Raw genomic sequence first — 18,111 nt, forward strand, 5'->3', positions numbered from 1 at the left:
TGCTTCCCGCCAACGCACCCAACTCCAACTGGTGCTGATCGACCTGAGCCTAGAGGTCACCTGACTATTTTTGCTCACCATTAATGACACCAATTGCTATTGTTCGGATAACAGTTCGAACATCCGAACAAGAAAGATAGGATGTTGGAAAGAGAGATCCAAAGATTTGAGCCAGGGCTAAAGGCAGGTTTGTCAGTGGAGGAGCGAAGGAAATCAGGGATGAGCAAGAGGCTACTGTAGTTTAGGTATAGGTTTAGGCTCATTATTGTCATGTGTACTGGGGTACAATGAAAAGCTTTTGTTTGTGTGTATCAAATCAAACCAAATCAAATCAGATAAGACAATAAATGAATACAATCAATCAAACACAAGCACAAAAGGTAGAGCAAAGAGAAAGATATCAGAGTGCAGAATGGTTTTTTTCAGCATTGTAGCATAACAGTTCCAGAGAAAAAATCCAATGTCTGCAAAGAGGATGTTTGGAGAATCAGGACTGTATCCTGCTTTTTTTTTAGTTTAGTTTAGTTTAGAGATACAGCGCGGAAACAGGCCCTTCGGCCTTTCGGGTCCGCGTCGACCAGCGATCCCCGCCCATTAGCACTATCCTACACCCACTAGGGACAATTTTCACATTTACGAAGCCAATTAGCCGACAAGGCTATACATCTTTGGAGTGCTTATCAAGAAGGATCATTCAGAAGTTTAAGGGAATAATTAGTATTGGAAGAGTTCGGGGACCTAAGTCGTTAGTGTTGAGGGGGGTAAGGAGGAGCACTGCCAAGGAGAATGAGAATTAATAAAATAAGGCTTTGATGTGCGATTTCAAGCTTTGGTTCCTCCTGCCTGATGGTAGAGCCAGCAAGAGGGCATGGCCTGGATGGTGGGGAATTCAAAGTAAGATTGTGCCATATTTTGGAGTAAAATTTATATGGAGGAAGTAGGTGCTCAGTACTTTTCTTACCTACTTGTGTGGACAGGAGTGTTCAAAGTTCTGCCTTTATGCTATTTGGGAGTTTATGATACGATACAATACAATACAATATCACTTTATTTATCCCAGGAGGGAAATTGATATGCCAACAGTCATAAAACACAAAATACATGAAACACAAAATTAAAGTGATGAGTGGATAGGATTGGGGGTGGGCAAAGATTGTGTGTGGGGGGGGGGGGGAGGGGAGTCAGTCTACCCCATGACAGAAGGGGAGGCAGTTGTACAGTTTGGTAGCCACAGGGAGGAAGGGTCTCCTGTGGCGTTTGAGCATCTGAGCTGGTCAGCAGGGGCACCAACTACAGCATGCTGTGTTAGTTTTGACCTCAGTTGCGAACAAGGGTGAATCGCAACACAATCTACCACCAGTACCTCTGCAAGCCACAAGGCCAGTAGACCAATAGGTGGAGTAGGAGGAGGAGCAGCCAAGATAACACAGCAACCATAACACAGTCTGAAGAAGGGTCTCGATCCGAAACATCGCCCAATCCTTCTCTCCAGAGATGCTGCCTGTCCTGCTGAGTTACTCCAGATGTTTGTGTCTATCTTCGGTTTAAACCAGCATCTGCAGTTCCTTCCCACACACAGCAACCACTGCTGGTCATGATGTAGTTGCAATAGCAGCAACCATATCATGAGCAGCAGTGCATGCCTCATAGCATCAGCACAGCAGCCACAGATGCAGTAGAACCAGCAGCTGCAGCAACAATCAACTCCACACAAGCAGTGGTTCCAGTACACAGTACCTCCCTTCTTAAAGGAATGATGGGCTTGTGCTGGGCATTCACTCTGGTGGTTAAGTGGTCTCTATCTTTACTCCTTTCTTCCTTGACCTTCATTCTAATTGGAACCTTCAAACTACCTTGAGGTAGAACTACCTTCTGCATTCAACTGATATTAACACACTTTTAAATGCCTCACATTTTTCGGATGTCCTTTTGCCCAAAAAACAAATTAATCCAATCAAATTTTGAAAGTCCCTCTCCAATACCATTCAAACTGTCCTTGCCCTGAATTAGAGCTTTAACTTGTGGGCCAGTCCTGTCCTGTCCTTTTCCATAACAATTTAAAAACTAATAGAACAGTGGTGATTTGGTCCCATGTCAGGCATGGGTAGGTAGTGATCACTGTCTCTGGTCATTGTGTGACTCGCTGTCACACTTGCCACACCTCCAGACAGTTGAGACTCTTTCCACACTCCTCCACTGAGCTATTAGGAGTCACACCTGCATTTAATCTGCTCCACTAATCTTTCACGGTATAAATACCTGAGATCATCACCAATTGGGGGCTGACTAATCAGTTCTGCATTCTGAGTTTTGTTGGTTTCAGGACTATATCTTTCGGTTCCATTCACGTTTGGATTTTCTTCAGTACTTCTTGGTGAGCCTGCATTTGAGTCCTTTCCATTCCTGAGCTTTCTGACAGATTTGTCGGCCAGTGTGGACAGATTAGATAGACCAGAGTTTGGATGCCCCCAGTTCCAGGACTGAGGAGATATTGGATCATCTCCACAAGGCTGTTCAACACCAAAGCTCCACTCTTGGCACCCATGAGGTTCAAATAGACCAATTTAAAGCCCTGCCCCACAGTATGAGTTCATTCCTAGAGTTCTCCTGAGTTTAAAAAAAATCAAACTCGTGGTAAGCACGGAGAATGAACGTAGCGGGTACGTCGGAGCTCGAGGACATCTCTTAGCGGCTTGTTATGCTAACAGCAGGTACTCTGGAAGACTCGCTAACGGCAGGTAAGCAAGGGAAGACTCGTGAAGATTTTTCAACATGTTGAAAAATGTCCACGAGAGCCCCGAGTACCGACGAGCGGCCATTACTGTAAATCTCTGAGCAAATCAGGGCAAACTCGGGAGAGCTCTTGGAATGAACTCGAACCGAGGGACAGGGCTTGTACAGGTCGAATAGGCCGACTTACGTATACTGTCGAGCAGTTAACAATCAGTGTCCACCAGCTCCTGGCACACCTTGCACCACCGCCAATTCCTCCTGCCTCCGCTGATGCCTCTCCGCCTCTGTCCACGTCCAGCCATATCCAGTCCATTCTGGAACTAGTACTTCCCACCCCGGAGAGGTACCATGGTGATCCTTCTACCTGCAGGTCCTTCCTATCCCAGTGCTCCTTGGTTTTTGAGCTACAACCGTACAGCTTCAGCGCAGAACAAAGTAGCCTCTGCCATCTCCCTGTTGTCAGGACGTGCTTCAGCCTGGGGTACAGCTGCCTGGGAGTGACAGCTAGACTTCTGCCAGGACTTTGCTCATTTTTCAGCAGAGCTGAGAAAGATTTTTGACCACTCTTTGGTCGGATGTGAGGCAGCCCAGAGGATGCTGCATCTCCGCCAGGGGGTGAGGTGACTATGCTAGGCGATTATGCTATTGATTTTCGAACCATTGCTTTAGAGACCAGTTGGTGTGATGCCGCTCTGCTCAGTATCTTAATCTGTGGCCTCAATGAGAACCTGAAGGATGAGTTGGCCTCTCGGGACCTTCCCTCGGATCTGGACGCGCTGATTGATTTAACCATCCGGATAGATAACCGGCTCCAAGAGCGAAAGCGACACAAGCTGCCAGCAGCTCTCAAACAGTGTCCTTACGCATCACACTCCTCTCATCATAGTGAGCCAATTGTCTATTTCCCTCGGGAAGAAGAAGCCCCATGCATCCCGGTCCTGATCCAGTGGAGGGGGACCCTATGGAGATTGGCCGCACCAGGCTGAGCGAGGCCGAGTGCCAGAGACGCGTACGGGAGAGGTGTTGTCTCTACGGTGGAGGTCCCAGACACTACATCGCTGCTTGCCCGGTAAAAGCCAACGCTCCCCAGCAAGAGAGGAATTATGGGTGAGCAAGGTTTATTTCCCTCCTTTTTCCACCAGACTCACTCCGATTATGGCACGCTATGGAGACATGCTATTGAAACAATGCTCTGATTGACATGGAGGCAGATGATAGCTTCATTGATATCACTGTTGCTTGGAAATTTCTGATTCCCACCGTTAAGATAGAAGAGCCCCGCCAAGCCAGCGCACTTTATGGAAGTTAATTGGGATGGCTTCACTTTCTGCTCTCCCTCTAGAACTTTGGGTTAATGGGAACCACCAGGAGAGAATTCAGTTGCTCCTGCAATTGTTTTTACCAGTGTTTGTTAGTCACATTGCAACCAGCTAGCAAAGGCAAAGGGCAGGGTAGTGATGCTAGCATTGGTTAGAATGATTGGGACTGGAAATGTGGCTCTGGCTGGCTTACTATAGAAACATAGAAACATAGAAATTAGGTGCAGGAGTAGGCCATTCGGCCCTTCGAGCCTGCACCGCCATTCAATATGATCATGGCTGATCATCCAACTCCGTATCCCGTACCTGCCTTCTCTCCATACCCTCTGATCCACTTAGCCACAAGGGCCACATCTAACTCCCTCTTAAATATAGCCAATGAACTGGCCTCGACTACCCTCTGTGGCAGAGAGTTCCAGAGATTCACCACTCTCTGTGTGAAAAAAGTTCTTCTCATCTCGGTTTTAAAGGATTTCCCCCTTATCCTTAAGCTGTGACCCCTTGTCCTGGACTTCCCCAACATCGGGAGCAATCTTCCTGCATCTAGCCTGTCCAACCCCTTAAGAATTTTGTAAGTTTCTATAAGATCCCCTCTCAATCTCCTAAATTCTAGAGAGTATAAACCAAGTCTATCCAGTCTTTCTTCATAAGACAGTCCTGACATCCCAGGAATCAGTCTGGTGAACCTTCTCTGCACTCCCTCTATGGCAATAATGTCCTTCCTCAGATTTGGAGACCAAAACTGTACGCAATACTCCAGGTGTGGTCTCACCAAGACCCTGTACAACTGCAGTAGAACCTCCCTGCTCCTATACTCAAATCCTTTTGCTATGAAAGCTAACATACCATTCGCTTTCTTCACTGCCTGCTGCACCTGCATGCCCACTTTCAATGACTGGTGTACCATGACACCCAGGTCTCGCTGCATCTCCCCTTTTCCTAGTCGGCCACCATTTAGATAATAGTCTGCTTTCCTGTTTTTGCCACCAAAATGGATAACCTCACATTTATCCACATTATACTGCATCTGCCAAACATTTGCCCACTCACCCAGCCTATCCAAGTCACCTTGCAGTCTCCTAGCATCCTCCTCACAGCTAACACTGCCCCCCAGCTTAGTGTCATCCGCAAACTTGGAGATATTGCCTTCAATTCCCTCATCCAGATCATTAATATATATTGTAAATAGCTGGGGTCCCAGCACTGAGCCTTGCGGTACCCCACTAGTCACTGCCTGCCATTGTGAAAAGGACCCGTTTACTCCTACTCTTTGCTTCCTGTTTGCCAGCCATTTCTCTATCCACATCAATACTGAACCCCCAATGCCGTGTGCTTTAAGTTTGTAAACTAATCTCTTATGTGGGACCTTGTCGAAAGCCTTCTGGAAGTCCAGATACACCACATCCACTGGTTCTCCCCTATCCACGCTACTAGTTACATCCTCGAAAAATTCTATAAGATTCGTCAGACATGATTTACCTTTTGTAAATCCATGCTGACTTTGTCCAATGATTTCACCACTTTCCAAATGTGCTGCTATCCCATCTTTAATAACTGACTCTAGCAGTTTCCCCACTACCGATGTTAGACTAACTGGTCTGTAATTCCCCGTTTTCTCTCTCCCTCCCTTCTTAAAAAGTGGGGTTACGTTTGCTACCCGCCAATCCTCAGGAACTACTCCAGAATCTAAAGAGTTTTGAAAGATTATTGCTAATGCATCCACTATTTCTGGAGCTACTTCCTTAAGTACTCTGGGATGCAGCCTATCTGGCCCTAGGGATTTATCGGCCTTTAATCCATTTAATTTACCCAACACCACTTCCCGGCTAACCTGGATTTCACTCAATTCCTCCAACTCCTTTGACCCGCGGTCCCCTGCTATTTCCGGCAGATTATTTATGTCTTCCTTAGTGAAGACGGAACCAAAGTAGTTATTCAATTGGTCTGCCATATCCTTGTTCCCCATGATCAACTCACCCGTTTCTGACTGCAAGGGACCTACATTTGTTTTAACTAATCTCTTTCTTTTCACATATCTATAAAAACTTTTGCAGTCAGTTTTTATGTTCCCTGCCAGTTTTCTTTCATAATCTATTTTTCCTTTCCTAATTAAGCCCTTTGTCCTCCTCTGCTGGTCTCTGAATTTCTCCCAGTTCTCCGGTATGCTGCTTTTTCTGGCTAATTTGTACGCATCATCCTTCGCTTTGATACTATCCCTGATTTCCCTTGTTATCCACGGATGCACTACCTTCCCTGATTTATTCTTTTGCCAAACTGGGATGAACAATTTTTGTAGTTCATCCATGCAGTCTTTAAATGTCTTCCATTGCATATCCACCGTCAACCCTTTTAGATTTAATTGCCAGTCAATCTTGGCTAATTCACGTCTCATACCCTCAAAGTTACCTTTCTTTAAGTTCAGAACCATTGTTTCTGAATTAACAATGTCACTCTCCATCCTAATGAAGAACTCAACCATATTATGGTCACTCTTGCCCAAGGGGGCACGTACAACAAGACTGCTAACTAACCCTTCCTCATTACTCAATACCCAGTCTAAAATAGCCTGCTCTCTCGTTGGTTCCTCTACATGTTGATTTAGATAACTATCCCGCATACATTCCAAGAAATCCTCTTCCTCAGCACCCCTGCCAATTTGATTCACCCAATCTATATGTAGATTGAAGTCACCCATTATAACGGTTTTGCCTTTGTCGCACGCATTTCTAATTTCCTGTTTGATACCATCTCCAACTTCACTACTACTGTTAGGTGGCCTGTACACAACACCCACCAGCGTTTTCTGCCCCTTAGTGTTTCGCAGCTCTACCCATACCGATTCCACATCCTGCAAACTAATGTCCTTCCTTTCCATTGCGTTAATCTCCTCTCTAATCAGCAACGCTACCCCACCTCCTTTTCCTTTCTCTCTATCCCTCCTGAATATTGAATATCCCTGGATGTTCAGCTCCCAGCCTTGGTCACCCTGGAGCCATGTCTCCGTGATCCCAACTATATCATAGTCATTAATAGCTATCTGCACATTCAACTCATCCACCTTATTACGAATGCTCCTTGCATTGAGACACAAAGCCTTCAGGCTTGTTTTTACAACACTCTTACCCCTTATACAATTTTGTTGAAAAGTGGCCCTTTTTGATTTTTGCCCTGGATTTTCCGGCCTGCCACTTTTACTTTTCACCTTGCTACCTATTGCTTCTACCCTCATTTTACACCCCTCTGTCTCTACGCTCACACATTTAAGAAACCCTTTCCCTTTAACTCCATCCTCCACTAGCCCATTCGACACCCCACCCCCCTTATTCAGTTTAAAACCACCCGTGTAGCAGTGGCAAACCTGCCTGCCAGAATGCTGGTCCCACACCTGTTAAGATGCAATCCGTCCCTTTTGTACAGTTCCCCCTTACCCCAAAACAGATCCCAGTGATCTAAGAATCTAAATCCCTGCCCCGTGCACCAGTTCCTCAGCCACACGTTCAGGTCCCGTATCTCCCTGTTCCTGCTCTCGCCAGCACGAGGAACTGGAAGCAAACCGGAGATAACAACCCTGGAGGTACTGCTTTTTAGCATTTTTCCGAGCTCTCTAAAGTCACGCTGCAGAATATTCATCCCCTTCTTTCCGACATCGTTTGTGCCGACATGCACTACCACTTCCGGATGTTCACCTTCGCCCTTGAGGATTTTCTGCACTCTGTCCGTGACATCCTGGATCCTGGCACCAGGAAGGCAGCACACCATCCTCGCATCCCGTCTGTTGCCGCAGAAACCCCTGTCCATACCTCTCACAATGGAGTCTCCTACTACAATGGCGTTGCCTGCCTTAGGCATTTTTGGTTTTGGCTCAACAGCCCTATTCGCATCACAAGCCAGTCCGCCGCCCAGTGTAAACACCTCTTCTGTCCCGACAGCTTCTAAGTGGGTGAACCTGTTCACAAGAGGTACAACACCCGGGGACGTTGGCATTCCATGCTTCCCTCCCGTTCTCACTGTCTCCCACCTTCTCTCTTCCAGTACCTTAGGTGTAACAATCGTACTGTAGGACTTGTCGAGGAACGACTCAGTTTCTCGGACGAACCGGAGGTCATCCACTTGCTTCTCCAGTTCCCCAACACGGCCCTTCAGGAGCTCTACCTGGATGCACTTTTCGCATTTGTAGCAGCCAGAGGCACCAGCGGTGTCCTTGACCTCCCACATACTGCAAGCATCACACTGAATCAGCTTGCCTGTCATCTCCTTCTTTCGTCTCTCCCTCTGCAGTGTTTTGCGTAGTCTCCTCTCCTCAGCCTCCGAAGACTCTCGAGCCAAAGACTCACACTTTTCTCACAGGGCACTTCGCTCACTCACTGCCGCTCCCTAAGAGCAGTCTTACTTAAATTGACTGATAAATTGCCTGATTTACCAATTTACAAACCAAATTCCTCAGTTTTCAACTGTTTTCCCAGCACTGACTCACTTCTCTCCTCCCACTTGGGCTAGAGCCAATCAGTCGTATCTCTTGCTAATCTCCTCCTGCTGCTGTTGTTGCTCCCAAAGCTACAGCAGTTCTCAAGATGGGGGAGTCAACAGGGAAGACACAGTGGTAATTGAAGAACACAGAAGTGTTTGTCAGCTATGCTGCTTTAAGTAGACAGCTGGTGAGGAACCACAGAAGGATCTTTCTATGCATGTAAGAATTCTGTACAGCTAGCTTGCAGCTCGCTTCCTGTAGCAACCCCCTTCCTTGATCTGTTCATCACTTGAAGCAGGGACACTTGGAGAACAAGTGATGCAGCTGGTAGACTTGCTGCTTCACAACACCAAGACCTGGGTTTGATCCTGACCTTGGGTGCTGTCTGTGTTCTATCTGGGACATAGAGAACATATTTCATACATGCAACATATTTCACCGGATGCTCTGGTTTACCCCCTCATCCCAAAGACGAGCATGTTTGAAGGTTAATTGGCCTCTGTAAATTACCGCTAGTGTGTAGGAGGTCATTGAGAAAGTGGGATAACATAATGTTATTGTGAATAGGAGATTCATGTTTGGCATGGAATTTGTGAGCCAAAAGCCCTTTTCCATGCTATATCTTCCAATCAAACAGGTAGCACGGTGGCGTAGTGGTCGAGCTGCTGCCATAAAGTGCCAGAAACCCAGGTTCGATCCTATCCACAGGTGCATGTGTGTACGTTCTCCCCATGACGTGCATGCATTTTCTCTGAGATCCTCGGGTTTCTTCCCACACTCGAGACGTACAGATTTTTAGGTTAATTGGCTTGGTATAAATGTAAATTGTCCCGAGTGTGCGTAGGATAGTGTTAATGTGCAGGTTGGTGCTTGGTGTGGATTCTGTAGGCTGAAGGGCCAGTTCCCCTGCTGTATCATTAAACTAAACTGAAAACTAAACTACACAAACAAAGCCAGGATGCCTGCCTTCTGCTAAACTCTGAGAAATGAGGCCCAGTTGAAGTGCAGCATAAGATTCGTGAATTCTACTGTATTTGCTGATTATGTGCACCATGTGGCTGGTCAGATTTCAGAGACCAAGTTTAGGTGTGCAGAACTGCATGAGATGTTGCACATGAGAGTTTGTGTTGGATCTACAGGAGGACTAAGAAGTCTTGATGCAGCCTCCTTCACTGACTCTGAGGTAGATGGTGCTGTGAGAAATGGTTTCACATGCTCCATCATTGCAGCTATAAATCACTCCTGCTGGTAATCACAGCACCCTTTCATAGTCGCTGCCATCAATTCAGATCGGAGATAGCTGAATTAACCACGTCAGCCAGCAAACACGAAAGGAAAAAACTGTTGTGATTCTGTGGTTCAATAGCCAAATGAAACTTAAGCAACAAAGCAGTTTTTAGCACCGACCGATATATCCCTGTGAAACCATATGACATTATGCTTCCTTTTCTTCTGTGCTGCAACTCCTGTGGTTTCAGCAGGGCTAGTGAAATGTAGTAGGCTGCAGCCGTAGGTAGACGTGTATAGTGATAAGTAGTGCTTGCTAATGTTGTTCCTCTTATGGAAACAAAATGCTGGAGTAACTCAACGATTCAGGCAGCATCTGTGGAGAAAATGGATGGGTGATGTTTTGGGTCAGGACCACTCTTCAGACCTGATGCAAAGCAGCACCTATCCATTTTCTCCAGATCTGTTGCCTGACCTGCTGAGTTACTCCAGCATTTTGTGTCATTCATTAGTATAAACCAGCATCTGCAGTTCCTTTAAAAAAAAATAATAATAAATAAAAAATAAAAAATAAATATATTAAAAGTAATTCCTCTTATTTAGTAGAACCCTTCTATCAACTATTTTGGTGCAACAAGATACAATTTTCTTTTCTCACCCACTTGCACAATAACTTTCCATCAGTTATAGTACTCAATGCCCAGTGACAACCCTTCAGTGCCAAGGTCACCCCTACCTCATTTGCACTTGCACACACAAAGATGAACTCCAAACCATTGTTCAGTCATTCACCGAAACAAACAAAAAGATAAGCTTCCCATTCAACTTCTGCAAGATAAAACCTCCCTTTCAGCCTGCCTTTACTATGCAGCACCAGTCTCCGGTGTTGGTGTAGGAAGGAACTGCAGATGCTGGTTTGCACCGAAGATAGACTAACTGCCGGAGAGATCTCTCATTTTCACATTTGACCCTTCCATATCTCTGTCTCCCTCTCCCCTGACTCTCAGTCTGAAGAAGGGTCTTGACCCCAAGCATCATCCATTTCTTCTCTCCAGAGATGCTGCCTGTCCCGCTGAGTTACTCCAGCATTTTGTGACTAATCCAATGGTGATGGTTCTTCCTGAGACTCTGGAAAGCAGAGCTTAGTAAATATTGATGATTAAATTCACCATGGTATTCCAGAGGCTAACATGGCCTAAGGTTGAAAGGACAAGGGTGTTTGAAAATCAAGACTTCCAATCTGATGCAAAACACTTGGTCTATCCCCAGTAGAGTTGCCTGCTCTCCAACAAACCTTGTAGACTTGCACAGCCCACAGTAGGCATCTCAAAGCATTTGAAAAGTTTCACAAGCATCATGTCTGCTGATTGCCTTTGTCATTTTTTGAGACGCGAACTATTATTCAGGACCTAAATTATATATTTAAAATAAAACCGCAAAACATACATATAAAATGTAAAACATTTAAACATACGAGTGAACTTAATTAAAACAACTGATCCATAAAAACGATTCCACTTTCTCCTTCAAGCCAAACCAAGTGATCATTTACACTGGTACACTCATTTACCAGACCAGATGGTGCAAGCTGGTGTATGTATGAACCTTATACAAAATTCATGGTTGTTCAGTGCTGAGTTAGGCTTGTGGTTAGGCTTGTACAGGTTGGTTCAAGAGCCTAATGATTGAATGGAAGAAGCAGTTCTTGAATCTGGAGGTAGAAACAAAGAAAAACAGGTGCAGGAGTAAGCCGTTCGGCCCTTTGAGCCAGCACCGCCATTCAATATGATCATGGCTGATCATCTAAAATCGGTACTCCATTCCTGCCTTTTCCTCATATCCCTTGATTCCTTTAGACAGAAGTGCTAAATTAACTAAAAAGGTAACAATTCTCAGTCTTCTGTCCTTTCTTCCTGACGGTGCAGTGAGACTGTAGCCAGGGTGGTGTGGTTCTTTGATGATATGAGCTGTCTTTTTGAGGCAGCACTTCTTCGATGGTGAGGAGGACAATATCAGTAGAACAACGAGTCTGAAGAAGCGTTTCGGCCCAAAACGTCGCCTATTTCCTTCGCTCCATAGATGCTGCTGCACCCGCTGAGTTTCTCCAGCAATTTTGTGTACCTTCGATCTTCCAGCATCTGCAGTTCCTTCTTGAACACAGGACAATATCAGTGATGGACTAGAAAATGTCCACCACAATGGCTGCGATGTTCCCATCATTTAGAACATGCTCATTAAGGTAGAATGGTGATGTAAAGTTTGGACCACCTTGAGGAGAGAAATCACCCAAATTTTATTTCAGTTTTGACAAATACTGTGATGTTGAATCTGATGTTTCATTTCCTACAGAAATCTGTGGAGGATATTCCCAGGAGGTTCAGACAACACCTTCCATGGGCCACTGCCAGAAGAAGATCTGGAAGAAATAAAGCTTTCAGTGGCAGGTTGGAGGTAGGTGTTTTTCAGTACAAAGTCCCGTATTAATTACAAATGAAATAACTAATTTCTAACTGTTTTCTTTTGGTGGACAATGCTATATCATTCACAAAAGTAACAACTGACCTATATCACAAATACCTGGCCTTGAGTTCATGGACAGATTGATGCTGCTGTCTTGAGTATTGAGATCATGTCCAATTCTGACAGAGCTCCTCAACTCGGTTAAGCCTTAGATTCAATCAGAGTTCTCCCAAGAGAGCATAATTAATGACTGTCACCCCCTGATTCGATACGGCAATGGAAAAAGAATGATTTGATGGATTTGTTGTTTATGAAAGAGAAAGGGTGGAGAGTGATTGTTAAATTAATGTATTGTCAGGCAGCTAGAGGCAGGTTGGGGTTTTCTCTGGGATGTTTGTTGTTGCTTCTTGCTGTGTTGGTTGCATGTTCCAGATGGTCTAAATGTTTTGATTCTAAATGATCCAGATATTCATGATTCAAGATAATCCAAATGTTATGAAATAAGGTGTCATGGGGGATAGACTTCATTGGACTGTGGGATAGACTTCATTGATCGCATTGTCTCTTCTTGACTGTGATAGTTGTATATTGAGAAGTTCAGTTGGTTCAATGAGTCTTTGTATGGCCTGCCTTGAGATGAACTGAAGGAACACTATATTTGTGACAGGCACGGAGATCAGGTCTTGTTTGCAGGTGGATATTAATCTCAATATGTGCTGTAATATGTTGAGGTCAATCTGCGACACACCTAGACTGGTCACATCACTGAACCCTTCAGTAGCCAGAAAATGCACTCCCTGTGTTACTCAATTGAAATTTCACTCTACCCTAGGGTGAAATGCATTGACAGCCTTTTTCAGTTGATGATAGGCGACAATAAAAAATGTTACTTGCAATAGTTCATCTATAGGTAGAACCAAACTGAATAAATGAACACTCCCTGAAAAATGTAGCTTTATTAGGCTGACACCAGCTCTCTACTGTATCTGTACCTGCTCTAGCCAGAAGCCGAACCAAGGTTGCCAACCAGTTCGGTGATGTAATTTGGGTCAAACAACTCAACAGGATGTTTGAGGTTGACTTTACTTGAATGATTGCAAAGTGTAATATGGACAACGTCAACAGAATGTAACTACAAGCCACATACACGTCATGTTTTTTTCTGAATAACTCGGCATGGACTGCTCTCAATGTGGTGATGAGATAAACCAATGAGGGATGGTACTGTAGAAGATGTAACATTATGTTAAATTTTTATCAAGCATTACTTTCTATTTGTGGTTACCTTGTGCATCTTAATCTCATCAAAGTGGGGAAGTTGGTGCCAGGGAGTGAACTCTCTCCATTTTTAATGCTTATTTTCTTCACCAAACTCTCCCAGATTGGGTATGGTAGAGGTGGGATACAAAGTGTAGTACGAAGTAGGATGCACAGTGTAATATCAGCACTTCCAGGTCAGATGTATGTCCTGGGATTCGAAACAAGGTGGAGCCTGGCGGGATCTGGCCCGCCACCCATACTAGTACACAAGAAAGGTCCTGACCTGAAACGTCACCTGTCCTTTCTCTCCAGAGATGCTGCCTGACCTGCTGAGTTACTCCAGCACTCTGTGTCTATCTTTGGTATAAATCAGCATCTGCAATTCATTGTTTGTACACTGTAGGCCTAACTCTTACCAAGGCCAGATAGGAATGACTGGACAAGCTAACTCTATCGTGGGAGGCATGAGCAGAGTATCAGCAGGAACTAGATTCTTGATTAGTGTGGGTGTCGGGGGTTATGGGGAGAAAGCAGGATTAGGAGGGAGAGATGGATCAGCCATGATTGATTTGCAGAATAGACGATGGGCAGAATGGTATAATTCTGCCCTTATCACTTATGATCATGGGGTCAAGGAAAGAGCGTTCATGTTGTGGCCCTGTTTTCACCAATCTTTCCACCTCTACGCTCAAGAAGCACAATAAGCACAAGACTGGCACCATTATATGCAGATGCCGAGAAGTGTGTTCAGCTCTAGTTGAACAACTTCTAATCTTGTGTGTGGACTCGATAAGGAGAACTTATGATCATGACCTAATGACATTACATTGGGAACCGATGATTGAGAATGTAGAACTCCAGTCCACAGCCAGTACTATTTGGCCATTGTGGAAGTTGCCCATGAGTCTAAATCTGTGCCTGAACACCGGCACGGTACCCCTGCTATACCTATCTCTCCCAGGCAGAGTTACATAATGTATTAGATCAGAGTGGATGTATCTCTGCAAATTCTTCCAGAACATGCACACCTTGAATCGGATGCAAAATAAAACTCTATCTACAATGTCCCATTCGGAGACTTCATGGGCAATTGCAGCACAAGTGCTCCCTGCCCCACTGAATTACTCCAGCATTTTGTGTTTATCTTCGGTTTAAACCAGCATCTGCAGTTCCTTCCTGCACGTTGAGTATTTTATGCTGCTTTTGGTAAAGTAATTTTAAAGCAAAACAAAAATACATGCACGCACATGCACAAAAAGTGAGAGTCTTAAAATAAGAGTGAGTTACTTTGTAAAACAGCCTCTCATCTTCTTTGTCTTACACATCCAGTAGCCCTGTCCCTGGGTAGATTGACATGGTGGGGGTATAGGACAAATTGGACACAGAGTTAGACACATGGTTTAGATGTTGATTTTTTTTAACTGTACTCATGAAGGCAGTTGATGGGGTAGTTTGTTTTGCATCCAGTTGGAGGAACTGGGCTGAAGTATTGACTCAGAATATGGGGTCAAGCTTTGTAGCACTGTGGTCACTGCCAACTCTGATGGACCCGCAGATTTGGCAAAGATTACTGATTGTTCAGTTTCCTCAATAGTAACATAAAAGCAGACACTCCAGCCGCCTCACTGTGTTAAAACCAAACTGAGGATGCGGGTGTGACAGTCTTCTTCTGTGACAGATCACCCCTCTTAGTTTCTCCAATGCTACTGCGAACATACACCACATAGGTTTTGTAAGAAGGAACTGCAGATGCTGGTTTAGACTGAAGATTCTCCAACCTGGCTGCAGTCAATCTGGAGAAGGGTCTCATTCCAAAACATCTCCATGAGATGCCGTCTGACCCGCTAAGTTACTGCAGGTTTTTGTGTCTATCACCACATAGGCTTTGTTCAGGGCCTGGAAACTGGGCCCATGAGCAATGGGTGCATAAATTATGCTTAATGGATAAGTTTAAAGGGTAGCAGCAAAAAATTAATACGTGTCACAAGTTTGGTCCAGAGCCAATTTGTGATGTTTGCTTTTGCCCATGAAACTATTTCCGGAGACCAGAAACAGAAATGCTGGAAGAATTTCTCACCCCATCTGAACACCTTTGGTTGGCACTTTGCAACTTCATAGCATACAGTACATTGTTTCACCCTATGCTAGAGGTCCACCATTTTGTGGGCGGCGCGACTCTCGTCAGCAGCGGCCTCTGTAGTCCGTCTGCGTTTTTATTATTTTATGTCTATGTTTTTATGTAGTTTTTGTTATTTTTTGTTAGGGTATGTGTGTGGGGGTGGGGTGGGAGGGAGGGGGTAACTTTTAAATCTCTCCCTGCACGGGAGACCCGACCTTTTCTTTGTCGGGTCTCCGTTGTCGTTGGGGCTGCAACGAGGAGCGGCCTCCAACAGGAAGACCGGGGGCTCTGGTGCCGACTACTCACCTCACCGTCGCGGAGCTGGCCGAGTCCAGAGCGGGTGGAGCGGTGGTGGAGCGCTGCTGCGGCCCGACCTCCGGAGCTACGGAGGCTGCAACTGCGGATCTGGCGGACGGCGGCACCGGGAGCCCGCGGGTCCCTGGAGGGAGCGCTTTTCAGGGGTCCCGCAACGGCGACTTCTCCCGCCCGAGTTGCGGGGTTGAGGAGCTCCTGGAGCAGGGCCTTACATCATCGCTCCGCGCAGCTTGGAATGGCGGCGGGACTCTGCGAGCGCACGCCGGGGGCTCTAACATCAAGAACCCGGTGTGCGACCTTGCATCACCCAGCGTGGCTTTAATGGCCACGGGACAATTCGCCATCGCCCGCCGGGGGCTTTGACTTTGACTCTGACATCGGGGGGGAGAGTGCAGTGGGGAGATAAGTTTTTTTGGCCTTCCATCACAGCAATGTGATGGATGTTTATGTAAATTATGTTGTGTCTTGGGTCTATTTGTTTGTAATGTATGGCTGCAGAAACGTCATTTCGTTTGGACCTCAAGGGGTCCAAATGACAAATAAATTGTATCGTATCGTATCGTTGTTGGACAACAGGAATTTTGCACACTGCAGTTGGCATCACAGTCCATATCTGCTCCTTAACCGTTTCATTGCAGTCTCAAAGGATTAAGGACCAATCATACAAGCAGCACTAATGTGGAGAAAAAGCATTGTTTCAGGTCAAAGACCCTTCATCAGAAATCAAGATCTTTGGCCTGAAACGTTAAATGTGCTCTCTTTCCACAGATGCTGTTTGCCTGGCTGAATTCCTCCATGCATTCTTGTCTTTGTTTCAGATTTCAGCATCTGCAGTTTTAATTGCTTTCCAAGCAATTTCAGGTTGTAATTTGCCTGGTGTAGATTGGTTATTTACTACTAGCCACTTGTAGTGCTTGCTAGTAGTTGCTCCGCCTAATATGCGATTTATATTACCAAGAGCTTGCCTACGCCATTCAGTATGAGTAGCTGCTAGGAACTGTAATATCCTGCAGACCGATGCTGTAAGTAGATTTAATAAATATGTGTGGTATCTTGATGTGCGTCTGACTCGACTCATTACATGGTGTCAGAGAGTGAGTCTTACCTACTCTGTTCACGTTTATCGGGTTTTTGTTTTTTAATTTGTTTTTGTGCCGGTTATCTGTATCATGGCAAACTCGTCTCGCCGTTCTGGTCCTCTGATCTTTGACTCTGACATTGCTGAATGCTGGCGTCTTTTTGAGCGTGACTACACTCACTATGTTCGCATTGTTCATCACAACGATCCTACTGATGTGCGTGCTTCTGTATTACTCAACCTAGCTGGCCCAGAGGCAATGAAACATGCCGACAGTTTCACATTTGAGCCTGCTGTTTTAGATGTGAATGGACAGGTCCTAGTGCCTGCAGAAATAATTGTTGACCCTGCCGTCCTACTTACAAAGTTGTGTGACCTGCCCTCAAACTGCATTATCGAACGTACCAAGTTTTATGCTCGTAAGCAACAGATTGATGAACCGATAGAACGTTATATCAGTGGCTTAAAACACATGGTTGCACGCTGGCAATTTCGTGATTTGTGTGATGAGCTCATCTGTGACAAGATTGTTGGAGGTATGCTTGATAACAAGTTAAGGGATGAACTGCTCCGTAACACTGACCTGCCCCTTAATCAAGCCATGCACGCCTTTCGGATTGCTGAAATAACATCTTCTCACACTAAATCTGTCACTTCCGGTCAGCGTTCGCAGTATAGTGTCAATCTTACAGACACCTCCTCTCATAACAGCCATTCCCAGCCCTCCCCGGCCTGGTGGCAGCAAAGGTCTGCTGCTCGATGTCCTAATTGCAACTGTTTTAACGCTACATGTCGAGAGTTCTGTATTGCTTATAGTAAAACCTATAATTTCTGCAAGAAATCAAACCACTTTGCAAGATGTTGCCGTTCCCATGAGACTCAATCCTCCTCAAGAATGAGCTTGCACCTGATACAACATGACCTTGCTGATAACGAATTCCAAGAGCCTGACTTGCCAACCCCTCTCCGCTCCCAGAAAGTGCAGATACCAGTTCAGCCATCCACTCTCTCCTCCCTTCCTCTAACTAGCAACTTGACCCTGAGGTAACCATGTTTGTGAATAACAGACCTGTGATCGTCCAGGTTGATACGGGCACAAAATGCAACGTCATGTCGTTATCAGAGTTAAAAA

Source organism: Amblyraja radiata, chromosome 11 (genome assembly GCF_010909765.2).
Source record: "Amblyraja radiata isolate CabotCenter1 chromosome 11, sAmbRad1.1.pri, whole genome shotgun sequence".
Taxonomy (NCBI): Eukaryota; Metazoa; Chordata; class Chondrichthyes; order Rajiformes; family Rajidae; genus Amblyraja; species Amblyraja radiata.